Genomic DNA, 17,770 nt, shown 5'->3' with positions numbered 1-17,770 from the left:
TCCTGAATTAGGCACATTGCCTACATTGTGAGGAAGCGTCAGTTACGGCACTACAGCCATATGGCGCGTTTCCCCAAGGGTGGTCCGGCTCATAAGATCCTCATTGTTGGGGGACCCGAGTGGCTGGACCAGGCCAAGGGATCGCCCACGTAACACCTGGGTGTGGCAGATAGAGGGTCATTTCCGGAGGGTGGGATTGGACCGGGTGTCTGCCTGGGGGGTTGCCAACTGGGATCCCGAATTGTTTCGTTGTGTGATGAGTGTGGCAACACACTGTACCAGTGCATGCTCCCCAACTTGACTTGACTGGTGATTTGTTTGATTTCATTTGATTTTGGGCCCTTCTTACAGGAAGAAGCAGGTCCAGGTGGAAGGACACCGGAAGTGACATCAGAGGCATAAAACCCATCAATGTGCTGGTCAGTAGAGGGAGAATTAAGAGAGAGTGTGGCATTAGGACACAGCGCCAACCCCTGGAGTGGAGGTAGAACTGCAGTCACTAGGGCCCTTTAACTGTCCCCTATGCATATGCATGTGACATATGATGTACATTTATAAGGATTCCAGACCACTTTGCTGTGGTCTGTTTTCACGTTGACATTAAAGTGTCACTGATGATCAGTGTAAAAAAAAGCCAAATTAAATAAAATAAAATGTGAGAGCTGCCAAGGAGGTGAAGACTTTTTATTGCTGCTGTATCTGAGAAAATATTGCAGTGATCAAGCTAGGATTTGAACCCAGGACTATAGAGGCGTGAGGCAGCTACACGTTTTTGTTTCTTAATTCCTGTGAAGAAAATATAATAATTAAATGTTAGCTTTCTGAGTGCTTCTGATTTTTATTTGTAGTTTACTCAGCTTGGCTCAAAAACCCAAGCAACTATGATCAGCTGAGCAAGTAAGTGCATGGCGCTCCAATAAAGCTGTGAGCGTTTTTCTGACAAGACAAATATTATTACATTTACTTATCTGTCATGTCACCATCGTACAAATAATGTTCTTCTGTGTGATCGTTTTTTTTTTTTAAATCTGTAAATCCATTGGGTAAGTCTCAGTCACTGGTGTTTTTAGACTCTTTCTATCCTTCCTTGTCAGAAGACAAACAACAAAATATGTCTGGCAATCGGTAGGAATCTATACGTCTTTGTCGTTCCCCTAGAATTGCATGCCACGCTACATTAGGTTGAGTTCTCAACTAGCCTCGCGGTTGGAAAAGTGATGGATAAATGTCATATCTGAAACTAGTGAATTATATCACTTCACATGACACGGTGCTCAGTTATCAAACTTGGGTTTTTCAAATTCTGTGTTTAACCCTCAATTTATTTTTGCATTTCATCATAGCATAGTTGAGTCAAGAGCACTATGCTGATTTCCAGAACTGACTGAAAACGGTTTCACTTTGAATGTTACGAGTTACAAAATAAAAACAATTCTGTATTCTCTTAGGGCAGCATGGTGGCACTCTAGACAACAGGGAGCCACCATAATGTCTGTGTGTGGAGTAGGGACATTTCCCTCGTTATCTCTGTGGGATTTTCTTCCATTAATCTAATTCATCTTTACTAACCGATGACTTCATATTGGCCTCTGTGTCGGGTAGCCGGTGCCCTTGCCCGGCCGGGATCCCTCTGAAGTGGGAGGAATGGGAGTGAGATCTTCCCCGAATCTCTAGGTGGCACCCTGGGTTGCTATGGCACCACAGATTCCCACAGGGTGTGCTGGGATTTGAAGTTTGGTGGTTCAGCCCGGTTGGGGTCCAGGGGTGCTGCAGAGACTGAAGGGCCCTGCCACTTCGGGCTCCGGCCTTACCTGGAAGTGGTTCTGGACCAAGCCTACAGGACACTGGAAGTATTCCTGGATACTACATAAAAGAAACCAGCTGCCACAGCTCCGGGAGCCAGAGTCGGGAGGAAGAGGATGACACTTGCCGGAAGGATTCGAGGAAAAGAAAAACAGAAAGGAAGAGCAAGAAAACAAAGTGCTTGCCATTACTGTGTACTGCTTGTTGCTGTACTGCACTGTGCATTGGTGGTGGGAAACAATAAGGAAGCGATTTCCACAACAGAATAATGCCTGTGTGTTGCTCTGAACTTCTGTCTGTGTCTGCCTGTGTCAGGTTTAGGGAGCTGCAGAGCCCCCTACAGGCCACACCTCATGTGGAAGTGTACATGAGCACACTCTAATCAACAGGCATCCAGTCCGGGGTTGGTGTCTGCATTCTGCTCAGTGCTACTGCATTCATTTAAAATGCTGCCAGAAGACCTATTACAAAAAACAAGGAAGTATGAACGCATAACCCCGGCTTTTAAGTTGCCCTTACACTGGCTGCTTACAGTTAGTGTAAGAGCCATTTGATAGTTACATAACATACATAAATGTTTTACTAAATGTTAGTGCATAATCTATGGGAGGTTCCCATAATCCCCATCAGTTGAACTGAATTGGTATATTCTAACTATTTCTAGCTTCTCTGACTAAACATTATTCTCAGTTAGTGATCAGCCTTGCAATGTGTAGAGTGTAGAGGGCACATGGTTTTAAACCGTGCCCTTCGTGCCTATCGTGCCTTGCGTACCTTGTGTGTGTGTTTTGTGTGCCAAGTAACATGTAAGACAAATCACTTAATTGAAAGTGCTGTGCCGTACTTTTAAAGCGTACAGAAGAAGAAGTTGAGAAGTTAAGTAAAAGTTAAGAAAAGTGAAGTTTAGAGAAGATACGTTTTTTTTTATTTTGCCTTTTATTCTATGTGTGTAACAACTTTTTTCTTTATTCTGGTGTGGATTGTTTGCTCTGAATTTTCACTAAATATTTAAAAAAAAAACTTTTGCTTTCGGCACGCGTTCTACCTGTGCTTGAACTCACCTTACATTCCTGCTGCTACAGTTAGGTTTGGAGCAGACTTCCAATAATAATACACAAAGCCTTAAGGTCTGGCTTACGTGTCTGAACTTATCATTCCTTACAAATCAGAGCGCACATTAAGATCTCAAGATGCCCGTCTGCTTATGATACCAAGTATTAACAAAATAACAGTGGGAGGTCGAGCTTTTAGTTACAAGTGCCTGCTATAATACAAGGTCTGACACAAAAAACAAATTGAGAAAATTAACTACAATCACCATTCGACCTCCCTTCTGAGTCGACACACAGCTGCATGCAATGCTGGCAACCTTCAAAGCAAATCATTTTCTGAAAGGCTGTTGAGGATCTCCTCTGTCGTTTTTTGCTTTCACATCTTCTGCCAACAAATAATGGGTTCCTTGGAGCACCGACTTGTGTCATTCAAAAAACCTCAGTCGATAATTGAAACGTTTCTGTTGCGGATTTCTTCAGTTTTACAAGAAACTTGCTGTTGACTCTTGCACTGTAACTTATACACAATGAGGGTAAGAAAACGTCTATATTTGAACACACGTCCACTCATACCGAGTGACGTAAATGAGTTGAGCCTCTTCTCACTGTTACAAGTTAGAAGATGTTCTATAACCATCTCTTTGTTTCTCTCCTTCCCCTCTTGGTTCCCAAGCTATAGGATTTATATCACCATTTGTTTTGGTGTCGGACCTTGTAAGAGAATTATGTTCAGTCTCAACATTTAAATCCAGGCTGGAGACTCATGACTTCTGTTCAGCATACCCTGACTAGAGCTGCGGATTAGCTGTGCATACTGCATTTCTGTTGTTAGTCATTAGCACTAAAACTTCCTTTTTTCTTTGACAGTCAGGTCTGGTGAGGGGTCAAAAAAACAGGGCCTGTTCAAGCCCATTGAGGAATTCCTTTTGACATTTTGGGCTGTACAGGGTGCGCACAAAGTCCATATACCCCTATCTTTTGGAGGATTTTGAAAGCTAAGGGTTACCTCTTAGGAATCCAAAACATCTGTATGGGTCCCTCCATGATCTCTGCATAGCCGAATGCGCCGCCAGGTTCTCCTGGTCATGTTCTGCAACATTTGCGGGGAGACTATCTGGAACGCTGCGCGAACAGCATGTTTCAGTTCATCGTTCGATGAATAACTGCGCTGCTGCACGTCTTCTTTGATAAATTCCCAGAGTGCATTATCTGGAGTTGTGAGATGGGGGCATCTTGGAGGCTACGGAAGAGGAGCGGGATTGTTGTATGATCCTCGTCCGATCCAACGATTCCCAAAAACTTTGTTGAGGCGATCACGCACGGTGATTGCGAAATGGGCAGGTGCCCCGTCTTGTTGAAACCGAACACTGTCAAGGACGCCCTGGTTTCTCAGTTGCGGGATGAGCCAGCCATTCAGCATTTCCAGATAACTGATTTGGTTAACAGAACCATCAAAAAAATAAGGGCCAAACAAATGCTGTGCTGTCATTCCGGCCCAGATCATCACGTGTGGTGGGTTATGCTCAATTTCTTCAAAGAAATGTGGATTTTCTTTTCCCCAGAAAAACACGTTTCGATTGTGGGAGCTGCGATAAATTGCACACTCATCAGAGAACATAACCTTTTCCTTCTCAGCATTTGTTGGAAATTGGTGCAGCATCAGATCACAAGCTTCCTGAGGTCTGTCCAAGTCAGCATCCAAACGCTCCTCGATCGTGAAAACACTTGTGTCACCCATCGCTTTGTCTTGGAATGACTGCCACGTTGTTGCGATTTCTTGAGCGGCAGCAGGTGGCAGCACCAGACAGGATGTCGGAAACACACCTCGAAATACGGGGAATAACTTGGGCTGATGTCCACAGGAACCAAATTGTCATGGTTATTCCTGTAAATGCTCCTAAAGATAGGGGTATATGAACTTTGTGCGCACCCTGTACAAGAAATAAATTGTGGTTGTTGTTGGAATAGGGTCCAACTCCCATAACCTTGAACTGGATCAAGTGGGTTTAAAAATATGATGTTATGCGATTACACAGTGCTTATCGAAAAGTATTCACTCATGGAATGCCTCACATTTAATTATCATGCAACACTGAATCACAGTGGATTTAATTTGACATTTTGGACTGCAATCAACAGAAAAAGACTCTTTAATGTTAAAGCGAAAACAGAGCTCTACAAAGTGGATTAGTTTAATTACAAATTTAAAAACACAAGATAATTGATGGGATGAAGGCAATGTCACACTTCACATACACACACAGGTGTCTGAGAGACAATTTCAGAGCTTGTTTACCTGTAATTCCACCCTGAATCAAGCCGTGGACATGTTGCTATGGTGTATGGATATGCAAAATGCACCATAATGCATTGTTATGGACTGCTGTTTATTCTGATAGAGTAAGTAAAATAAGGTTTTCCTTATAACGCTTCTCCTCTCCTTCTCCCTTCAGATCTGGAAGTCAACAAATCAAGGGCAAATGACATTGCTTCTGGATCCGGGGGCTCCTGTACCCACCCTTTGTGCACCACCAACGCCGCCATTTATTTTTTTTTAATCCTAATGTTATGCTGCTTTGCATTTCAAGTAGGTCATCAGAAACTTCAACTGGAAGTTGGAATTCCAACTTGGAAACTCCGGGCTGGTCTGCGTTATCCCAAGTTTTTCCAGCTACAGATAATGATGTCAGTCCAAAATGGAGAAGTGCACCGCAAACTTTAGTGAAAGTTGCAGTATTATGTATACAGGGGGTCCTCGGGTTACAACGTCTCGACATACGACGTTTCGAGTTTACAACGCTCACTCCCATAAAAACTTGAGATGTGAGTGTTTCGGCTTACGCCAATAGCATCATACTTACAGACTATGTGGGTGAACTAGTTTGGTTGTGCACGGTGGAAGTACGCGGCATTTGAGTGAGGGAGTTGGCGAACTAGTTTGGCTGCGCACGGCACAAGTGCTCCATTTGTGTTGCTTTGTTTGGTGACTTTTTGGCCCTTATCATGGCTCCTAAATGAAAGTCAGAGTCTTCAGATGGTAGTGCTTTGAAGAAGAGGAAAGCCATCACGATGGAAGTGAAATAAGACATTGTAAAGAGATCAGAAGGAATAAAGGTAAGGGTTTTTTTTTTACACTCATTTTTTGTCATTTTTTTTCTGTTACTACCGTACGGTGTACAGCACAGTATATTTATGTCCTTTTCCTTTTTCTGTGGCTTAGTTGTGTTTTTATGTTCTAGATTATGATCTCGCAAATGTGTTAGGATAGGTAAGTGACTTAGGCTAGGGTGTGTTTCAACTTACACCAAAATTTGGGTTACATCACTGTTGTAGGAACGGAATTGTGTTGTAACCCGAGGACCACCTGTACTGTGCTTAGCACTTCTGCCAATTTCTGCCTCATCAAATCGGTCATGCATACACTGTACTGTCCAACTTCTCTTCGTGGACATGTTGCTATGGTATACGGATAAATGAAAATACAGCATAATGCATTGTTATGAACTGCTGTTTATTCTGATAGAGCAAGTACAATAAGGTTTTCCTGGTCATGTCCATATTAGTTTTCCAAATGTTTTCCTGGAACGAGGTTAACTCGAGCGTGACGTCATTCCCAGCTCTGACATCCGACTTCTTAAGTAACTGGAATGCAGAATAGACTCGAATCTGTAAAGACGTTCCACGCGTTACATGTTAATCGTGTTTGTTATTTCTGTCACACAAAACACGGGGTTTTCCACATCCCGTGAGACTCCACATACTAAAGGAAATGCTGAGCCTCCACTTCACCAAACAAAGCAAGCAAAAAAATAAAAATAAAAAACCTAATTTATGGTATACTGCAGGCGATTGAGTGGGTTGAATGCAAATAATATAAACATTTGTGTTACGGACATGCAAAAGTACTCATCCTAGGCTTTGAAATCCATTTCACTTTGACAAGTTGGAGAGTTTTCCTGATTTAAATTAACTTTTAAATGAGAGTAAAGATTTACAAGCTACTTCGCCAGAAGCAGATTTGTGAAGTTTACAAAAATCATAGTTCATTTAAGATTATAATTTATGTGTCTTGACTGTTTTCTCTGTTTTATTTATTTACTTTTTCTGACAGGGTCATCAAAAGCATGAGCATATCCTAGTAGCAATGGGCAGAAGGCTTTAACCTTGGAGCCATGGAGTGGGTGCTTGTGTTCTGGATGTGGCGCACACCAACGTCCACCATCACAAACACACAGACACACACACAAATGAATTAGAGTCACCAATGAACATACAGCTAGTATCAGCATGGCTGGCAGGAAAAATAATAAACTATAGTCCCTACAGGAGACCCTTACAAACAAGGGGAGAAAAATAAAATATTTTTTAAATGATCAGACTTCATCTATTCATCACAGTTTCATTATTACAGGTGTCTGGAGATACCTGATAAAAATCTATTTGGCTCCTGCCTTGATTTGGTAGATGCCAAGATAGACCCCTGCTGTTCAGGTCCTGATAATGGAAAGAATGGGTACAGAAAATGTCAATATTATTAAAATGCATCTTTATTTCCATGTGGGATTTTCATTATTATTAATGTTATTCATAACATAATAAAACCAAGGAACTAGTTATTGACTTTCGCTGCACCACCATTCAGGGAGTGGATGTGAAGATGGTGCACTGCTACAAGTCCTTGTGGGTCCACGTCAATGACAGTTTAGACTGGTCTCATAACGTACTGTAGAAGAACTAGAGAACAAAGGGCAGAGCAGACTCTTTCTTCTTAGGAGACTGCATTCCTTTAATGTGACAAGTGACATCCTTCACATCTTCTACAAGTCTGTGATGTCCAGTTCAAGAGAGGGCCACCAAATCATCAAGCTAATTAAAAGGGCAGGCTCAGTTATGGGACACATTTTGGACACCCTAGAGGTCGTACCAAAAGAGAGAAGGAAAAAAAAACTGAATGAAATTATGAACAATGCTGCGCATCCTCTCTCTGACACACCAGCTCTGAGAACTTTCAGACAACGAATTATTCAGCAGTAGTGTGTCAAGAAACACCACTGGGGTTCCTTTATACCAACAGCAATATTCCTACATAAAGCCTTACTGTCATGTCATGTTATGTTATTTTCTAACCTGCTTAATCCAGTCCTGGGTCATAGGGGTGCTTTAGCCAATCCCAGATAGCACAGGGCACAGGCAGGAAAAAACCCAGACAGGGTGCCAGTACATAACAGGGGGAACACACACACACACACCCACCAAACACACTGAAGGCCCAATTTAGCATCACCAGTTCACCTAACCTGCATGTCTTTGGACTGTGGGAGGAAACCGGAGCACCTGATGGAAACTCATACAGACAACTCCACACAGAGATGACCCGGGGCACAAACCTAGGTCTCTTTACTGCGAGGCAGCAGCACTACCTCTGCCCCACCATGCCACCCAAAGTCAGGCATTTTCTTTCTTTTTTAGCCATTCTGGTGTTTATTTGAGAAGGGCTTATTGTCTGTCAAAATATTGAGCCAAAGTGCTATCTATCTATCTATCTATCTATCTATCTATCTATCTATCTATCTATCTATCTATCTATCTATCTATCTATCTATCTATCTATCTATCTATCTAATCCTGCCAACCACGCTAACTATCTATCTATCATCTAATCCTGCCAACTATGCTATCTATCTATATATTTATCTAATCCTGCCAACCACGCTATTACTGCCAACTACTCTATCTATCTATCTATCTATCTATCTATCTATCTATCTATCTATCACCTAAATCTGCCACCTATGCTATCTATCTATCGTCTGTCATCTAATCCTGCCAACTACATTATCAATCATCTAATCCTGATATCTATGTATTTATTCCTGCCAACTACGCTATCTATTTATCTATCTTCTAATCCCGTAAACTACGCTATATCTATCAATCTATCATAGTATCCTCTGACCTGCTTAATCCAAGTCATAAACGTAAACCTATCCCAAGAGCATCAGGTGCATGGCAGTATCCAAACCTCCACAGAGTGCCTGTCCATTGTCAACACCACTCTTTCAAACACCCACACCCCATAACCACAATAACATTCACACAATCCAATCTTTGTATGAAAGACAACAAGCATTGCAGGCACAGGAAAAACATGCAAACTACACACAGGCAGTGATGGGTCCAAGATCTTAACCAATGACATTGGATCTTAAAGGCAGGGGTATCATCCACAGCACGGTTATGCAGCAAGGTGTCCCCTCAATTTTAACAGACTCCAAAAGTATCCAGACCCCTTCACTTTCTGCACACTTTATTTCATCACATATTTAATTTAAATTAATAAATTTGCCATTTTTGTTTATCAATCCGCATTCAATTACCCACAGTCACAAAGGGGAAATGTTTTCAGAAAGGTTTGAAAATCATTACAGACTGAAATCTGTCATCTATGGTAGTATTAAGACCTTTTGCTGTGCCCATTCAAATCATGCATAGATGCCTCCTGTTTTCTTTAATTCTTCTTGAGATGTGTCTAGAACTTGATTGAAGTCCACCTGTGATGAATTGAATTAATTGGACATCTTTTAGAAAGGTACGCATGTACCAGTGTATAGAAGGACCCACAATTCACACTGCATGTCAGGACAAAAACCAAACTATCAAGTCCAAGGAACTCTTTGTAGACCACTGCAACCAAATTGTAGTGAGGCAGAGATCAGGACAAGGGGTTAGACCATTTCTAAAGCTTTGAGTGTACCCAGGAGCACAGGGCAACATGGATCAGTTTAGATATTTTTCTTTCTTTCTTCATCATTTGTCTTTTTCTAGTTATGGTTAAACCAAAGTCAGACTTGGGCTGTTGTGCAACAATATACTTAACAGTGTTAAGCCTGAACCTCTTGGGACAGTATTCTGCTGCCATCTAGAGGATGAAATAGCATCATGCTGCTTACAAACAAAATCAAATATGAATAATTCGATGCTCTCTGACAGTTTATGGTAACTGTACAGTAACTCATCAACATTTAAGAGTGTGGTGGATTCTCCAATGAAAATACAACAGCAAAATAAAGTCTTAAATACAGTTCTAAAACAACCTAAAATTGAACCATTGCGATCGTGATGACAACACGAATTGGTCATTAGATGTTTATACAGAAAAGTGAAACTGATGCATGATACAGCATTGCACGATCGAACTGTCATGGTAAGTATGGTGAAATCAGCAACTGTCAACGTTCGTGTCAGGTACAATGTCGAAGTCACTAAGCGTTACACTGTGAAAGCCTACAATATTATACGCGTAATTCCCAAAAGCACTTCCAAAAATGACCATAAAAGGGAGAAATCCTGTCAAAAACCTGAGCTAGACACAAAATGGGCCTCGCTGAATCTTTCTAAAATAAAAATGTAACATCATAAAAATGCTCTTCTATACTAATAAAAGGCAAAGCCCTCACTGACTCACTCAGTCACTCATCACTAATTCTCCAACTTCCCGTGTAGGCAGAAGGCTGAAATTTGGCAGGCTCATTCCTTACAGCTTACTTACAAAAGTTAAGCAGGTTTCATTTAGAAATTCTGCATGTAACGGTCATAACGATCAACAACGTCTGCAGTGTTGAACTTTCTTATTTATGACACCATCTTCACGAAATTTGGTAGGTGGCTTCCCTGCGCTAACTGAAACCAATGTACGTACTTATTTCAGTGGTATGAAGCCACTGTCGGCCGCCCTATTGAACTTTTCAACAGTCTTTGTTACTTATGGGCCCATCTTCAAGAAATTTGGTACGCAGGTTTCCAACGCTAACTGAATCCTACTTACGTACATATATACGTCCATAGCCTGCAGCTCGGTCACCGTGTGAGGCGGCGTTGGGTCCCCATCCCAACGCCTTCCACGTTGTTGGCTGCCTGCCTATATAAGGCCAACCGTCGCTCCAGTCTCTACATTCTCTTCCTTGCTTCGCCACGGGATTCACGTCTCCCTGGTGATAACTACAGCCTTTTTATTTAATCCACGGCTTATCTGCTGTTTTATAGTTCATTTATTACGATTATAGTTATTGTGTAGGTATTTTAGACTTACTTTACATTGTTCAGGTACCCATTTCCTTTACCATTCCAACCTTACCCTCATTAACATGTCTATCGAGGTGATCACCATCGATCAAAGAACTGTCACTTACCGAGTGGTTTCCATGCCCGGAGATGGCACCTGCCTTTTCCATTCTCTTTGTTACATATTGCATGGCCATATCAGGCTCACTCTTGATATCCATTGTGTTTTATGTACTGAATGACTGGGACAGGTTCAAGGTGTGGACTGATGACGGTACAGGAGATAATTAGACTACACTGGAGCACTAGAAGAGTGAAATGCTTAAGCCCTTCACCTATGGATCTGCATGTGAGTTGATGGCTGCCGGTGAATTGTTCGGTTGTCGCTTTCAAGTGTACCGAAATTTGCCAAATATTTTACACCTTTCGACAACCGCCAATGCCTCTTAAACATCTTAGATTCACAGGTGGCGATTTCAGTAGTGGGCACTTTGATGTTTATGAATGTTTAAACTCTCAAAAGCTGGATGTGATTTTATCGATGAAACCGGTTGTATACTTACAGCGCTTGACAGATGTCGAATGTCACTTCAACACAACAAGTCCTGCAAATACTAACGTAATTGAAACAAACCATGAAACTCAAACCGATTATGACAGCAGCAATCCAAGCTGTGAGATTTGAGACAAGATTACTGTTCACATGGCCGACTGTTCGTTGCATGCTCAAGAGTAAGCTCAGCACACAGCTTGGTCATATTACAACTGGAGGGCCGAACTCACAACGTGGCATACAAAGAGATCCTTAACAAATAATTATTGGGATATTTTTCCTCAGTTTAAAAAGGTTTAATTTTCTTCTTAATAAAAATTTTAAGGCAGTACTTCGCCACTGCGAAGCGTGGGTATTTTGCTAGTCATTAATAATGAAGTTCCATTGAGCACAAAAGCAAAAGGATTTGCCAAAAACAATAAGGCAATCCAATGTAAGTCCCAATGCAGTAAAGCAGAAGAACTGGACGATCCTTGTACTGCTCCAGTGGCTTCTCTTCGGCCTGGATATGTATGCAGAAATGATTAAACTACATTGTATATTGGAAGTGAAAGCTGAATTTTAAAGCAAGTTAATTATCTATCTGTCTGTCTATCTATTATATAGTGCCATTCATATCTATCTTTTATATACTGCCTTTTAATCTATCTATTATATAGTGCCATTCATATCTATCTATTGCAGGTGCCGGTCATAAAATTAGAATATCATGACAAAGTTGATTTATTTCAGTAATTCCATTCAAAAAGTGAAACGTGTATATTAGATTCATTCATTACTCACAGACTGATGTATTTCAAATGTTTATTTCTTTTAATTTTGATGATTATAACTGACAACTAATAAAAGTCCCAAATTCAGTATCTCGGAAAATTAGAATATTGTGAAAAGGTTCAATATTGAAGACACCTGGTGCCACACTCTAATCAGCGAATTAACTCAAAACACCTGCAAAAGCCTTTAAATGGTCTCTCAGTCGAGTTCTGTACGCTACACAATCATGAGGAAGACTGCTGACTTGACAGCTGTCCAAAAGACGACCATTGACACCTGGCACAAGGAGAGCAAGACACCAAAGGTCATCGCTAAAGAGGCTGGCTGTTCACAGAGCTCTGTGTCCAAGCACATTAATAGAGAGGCGAAGGGAAGGACAAGATGTGGTAGAAAAAAGTGTACAAGCAATAGGGATAACCGCTTGTACCCTGGAGAGGATTGTGAAACAAAACTGTGGGGGAGATTCACAAAGAGTGGACTGCAGCTGGAGTCAGTGCTTCAAGAACCACCAGGCACAGACGTATGCAAGACATGGGCTTCAGCTGTCGCATTCCTTGTGTCAAGCCACTCTTGAACAAGAGTCAGCGTCAGAAGCGTCTCGACTGGACTGCTGCTGTGTGGTCCAAAGTTATGTTCTCTGATGAAAGTAAATTTTGCATTTCCTTTGAAAATCAAAGTCCCAGAGTCTGAAGGAAGAGAGGAGAGGCACAGAATCCATGTTGCTTGAGGTCCAGTGTAAAGTTTCCACAGTCAGTGATGGTTTGGGGTGCCGTCATCTGCTGGTGTCTGTCCATTGTGTTATCTGAGGTCCAAGGTCAATGCAGCCGTCTGCCAGGAAGTTTTAGAGCACTTCATGCTTCCTGCTGCTGACGAACTTTATGGAGATGCAGATTTCATTTTCCAACACGACCTGGCACCTGCACACAGTGCCAAAACTACCAGTACCTGGTTTAAGGACCATCGCATCCCTGTTCTTGATTGGCCAGCAAACTCGCCTGACCATAACCCCATAGAAAATCTATGGGGTATTGTGAAGAGGAAGATGCAATACGCCAGACCCAACAATTCAGAAGAGCTGAAGGCCATTATCAGAGCAACATGGGGTCTTATAACACCTGAGCAGTGCCACAGACTGATCGACTCCATGCCACGCCGCATTGCTGCAGTAATCCAGGCCAAAGGAGCCCCAACTAAATATTGAGTGCTGTATGGGCTCATACTTTTCATGTTCATACCTTTCAGTTGGCCGACATTTCTAAAAATCCTTTTTTTGCATTGGTCTTAATTGATATTCTAATTTTCCAAGATACTGAATTTGGGACTTTCATTAGTTGTCAGTTATAATCATCAAAATTAAAAGAAATAAACATTTGAAATACATCAGTCTGTGTGTAATGAATGAATCTAATATACAAGTGTCACTTTTTGAATGGAATTACTGAAATAAATCAACTTTGTCATGATATTCTAATTTTATGACCGGCACCTGCATACTGTATACTGCCTTTTAATCTATCTATTATATAGTGCCATTCATATCTATCTTTTATATACTGCCTTTATATCTATCTATTATATAGTGCCATTCATATCTATTATATACTGCCTTTATTTTTATTTTATATATAGTGCTATTCATATCTATCTACCCATCTATCTGTTATATAGTGCCTTTTCCAACTAGCTATCTATTATATAACAGCTTTTATATCTATCTATCTACTAGCTGCCCCTCGCAGCTGTGCCCATGTAGTAGTGAAAAAGGACAAACTTTAAAAATAAAAAAACAAAACAAAACAAGTAATTCTGGGCAAGCAGAAGATAGGTGCGCTCCATCATCAAACGTTGGCACTGTATCTGATCGTTTTCAGCTCTGACCAGCGAGCATCCCCCGCATGGAGAGAAGAGCACGTGGCCGTGATATCTCTGGCAATCAGCAATTACACTCTAAAACACAAGGAGCTGTGATCTCTCTCTCAAAAACATCAAACATTACTCCTTAACAATCTCTACATGATAATGTCTGCTGAACAAACAGGTATCGCTAGCAAAGCGTAGGCAAGGTACGCTCCAATAAGTGCGAGAGGAAGAGCGACTCGAACAGAGACTGGCACCCGGGGCCCCGCCCACATCCCCCTCCCCTCGGCCCGTAGCCTCTCTCTCAGATTTGCACAAATAAATTGGTACCTCAAATGAACTATGATACTTACTGCAAAGAATGTTTAAGCAAATTATAGACAAAAACCCAATCCAGATCCATTAAGTAGTTCTCTTGTGAAAAGCGGACAAACATACAGATGTTGGATTTTATATATATATATATATTATATATATATATATATATATATATATATATATATATATATATATATATATATATATATATATATATATATATATAGACATAGATATAAATACAGATTATATAGTGCCTTTTTGTACCATATTTGTTCTTTCATCTGATTATTTCTGCCACGGTTACTGAAGGGGTGTATATACAGGTTCCAGAAAATCCTGCATTTCTATAAAGGACGCAATACCAGGAAGCAAGCACCCCTGCTGGAGACAAAGATCCTCTGGTTTAATAGGGCAGAGGGTAGTTCCTGATATTGATTAGGAGCTGGCCCTGCCTCTTCTGGGACCACACTTAAAACACATGGAACATAGGACAGGCAAAGAAAAACCAGCAGATAATAAAAAGTAATATTAAGTAAACAAATAAATAGTACAAGAAAAAGCAAAAAAACATGGACTTGAACCAAAGCCACTTTAGGAACCCTGACTAAAATGTAACACTTGTGAATGCTTCTCAATGTTGAAGGAGACTCTCAGTGTGCTTCCTATGACAGGACTATTCCTCATGAGCCTCAGTTTTTCATGTCTAATACTTCTTCTCTCAAGAGTATCAAAACCAAACTGACCAATCAGACCAAATTCAAATCGACCCATCAAATTGGTCTGAGGGACCAGATGCACACAAAATTTGCTTTGATCAAGGTTGAAATTCATGACAAATAATAACAAGCAAATTTAGGGTTGTGGCGGAATGGACCCTTATCCTGGCAGCACTGGGCACAAGGCAGAAAAAGTCCTGGACAAGATACCAGTCAATCAGGGGGCCCACACCCACACTGAAATGTGAAGAACACACCAAGTTCATAGAGGTAATGAATGGGTGTGGGAATTAAACCCAGAATGACAAATCCATGATGCAGCAGCAGCATTAGCAAATTGGGGGCAGAAAAATATTGCATTTTATATTGCAAACAGCCTGCAGGGTTCATCACCCCAGGCATGGTGCTGTTTTGCTTCATTACACAATTTGAGATGCATGCTTTGTTTCCTTAATTAGAAAACAAAGTTGTTATTTCAAAGAGCCTATTTGTACATTGTCATCACACATTCAGGATCTACTGAGCACATGCCTGCTGAATGAATATATTGATCTGACTTGAAGAGTCTATGCGATTTTCTCAGTAAGTGCTGATTATGCTTTTACGGTGCAGAAAGGTTCTGCCATTTCACCTAATGCGGCAGTTAGCCATCATAAATGAGATAGACTGTGACACAGAAAATGTATTACTGAGATGAACAGTTTCCTCGTATGACATGGTAATTATCTAAAGTGATCCTACTCTCTTCACTCAACATCATTTAAATGGAACAACAAGAATAAACACAAAATATACCCTTGCGGTAGATCAAATAACCGAACAATAAAAGCAGCACAACTTACCTTTAGCAATAAAACTTCTAAACAAGAAGCACAAGCAATCTTTAAAAACGGTTCAAACAGCAATTCAGTTCAGAGATCAGAAATGCAAATATTATATATAGGCAGTATACAGTATATACAGTATATATATGTGTGTGTGTGTCCATATACAATAGATAGATAGATAGATAGATAGATAGATAGATAGATAGATAGATAGATGTGAAAGACACTATATAATAGATAGATAGTTTGATATATGGCTGGCAGTTTATCCTGGCCATTACCCCAAAGCCGCCAGATGGAGCCCTCCCTGCCACATGGAGGTGGTCCAAATTCCCGCGCGGCATCCTGGTCAATAGAGTTCAATTTCACAGCCCTGCTGGATACCATGGGGGCCACCAGGGGACGTTGCAGGGAGGCATGACAGTTTTTATTATAGCCCGGAAGTACTCCCTAATCATGGGGATGGAAGGAATGAAGTACTTCTGGGATGAAGTAAAGAAGAAGATTTCATCTGACCCGGAAGTGCTATGAAATCACATGGACTGAGGGACAGAGGCACTTCCGGGTCAAGGAGTATAAAAAGACTGTGGGAGATCCCAGCAGGGAGCCGAGTTGGGAGGAAGGGTGACGGAGCTGCTGGGAGGAGAGGAGGAATCATTGTGATTGATTATTGTGATTTATTATTATTGTATTAGTGAGTATAGTGGAGGTGGAGGTGCTTTGTGCACGTTATTGAAATAATAAATTCATTATTGGGACTTTTTACCTGGTGTCTGAATGTGTCATCTAAGGGTTCAGAGGTCAACAGCGCCCCCATCTGTCACAATAGATAGATAGATAGATGTGAAATCGCTGGGTGAATATTCACAAACATCCACCACACTCATGGGCCAATTTAGTGTCACCTAAACCAGAGCACCCGGAGAAAACTCACACAGACATATGGGGAATATGCAAACTCCACATAGGGAGAACCTGAGATGTGAACCCACGTCTCCTTACTGCGAGGGAGCAGCGCTACCACAGCATCAACGTGCCACCCTAATGTTAAACTATGAAAAATAAATTTCACGTGTGGTGGAAATCATCTATCAATACATTTTCTAAGCAGCTTACCTAACTCACAACCTCCTTATTCATATTATTTGTAAATGAGGGCAATCACTGAACCTACAGCATTCAACAAAGACAGGCTCTACCAACCCATATAGACACTGTACTTATCTGTAGTTCTTTAGCAATAAACTTATCAAATAAACAAAATATTCTTTGAATCCACCAAGAATAACAAAATTAAAACTTTGTACAAGAAGCAATTAAATAACTCTTAATTAGACCTATGCAAACTTGTACAATGGTGTGTCAGGTCAGATCAGGTCAGGTCAGGTTGGGGAGCAGGCACTGGTACAGAGCATTGGCGCACTCACCACACGATGAACCAGCTCAGGACCCCCAGGCAGACATGCGGTCAAATCCCAATCTCCGGAAATGACCCTCTATCTGCAGCAGCCAGGCGTTACATGGGCGTCCCGTTGGACTGGTCTAGCCACTCGGGTCCTCAATAATGAGCCGGATCACCCTCGGGGAATCGCGCCACATGGCCTAGTGCCGTAACTGACGCTCCCTTACAATGCAGCTCATGTGCCTTATTCGGGACTCCGTGAGCAACACAAAGTCAAACCAGCGGTACCCAAGGATTTTCCGGAGAGACACAGTGCCAAAGGAGTCCAGTTTTCATCTCAGGTCACCGGATAGCATCCATGTCTCACAACCATATAGCAAGACAAGAAGCACCAGAACTCTAAA

General features: G+C 41.3%; 1 protein-coding gene across 3 annotated transcripts in view; it reads right to left on the bottom strand.

The window, feature by feature from the left end:
- si:dkey-103j14.5 (isoaspartyl peptidase/L-asparaginase) overlaps positions 1–17,770 on the bottom strand; it is a 281,307-nt gene that overhangs the window by 245,780 nt on the left and 17,757 nt on the right. The gene's annotated exons all lie outside the window — the stretch shown is intronic.

This window comes from Polypterus senegalus, chromosome 16 (assembly GCF_016835505.1).
Source record: "Polypterus senegalus isolate Bchr_013 chromosome 16, ASM1683550v1, whole genome shotgun sequence".
NCBI classification, from domain to species: Eukaryota; Metazoa; Chordata; class Cladistia; order Polypteriformes; family Polypteridae; genus Polypterus; species Polypterus senegalus.
The sequence above is the reverse complement of the archived record's forward strand: the minus strand, read 5'-3'. Positions and strand labels throughout refer to the sequence as shown.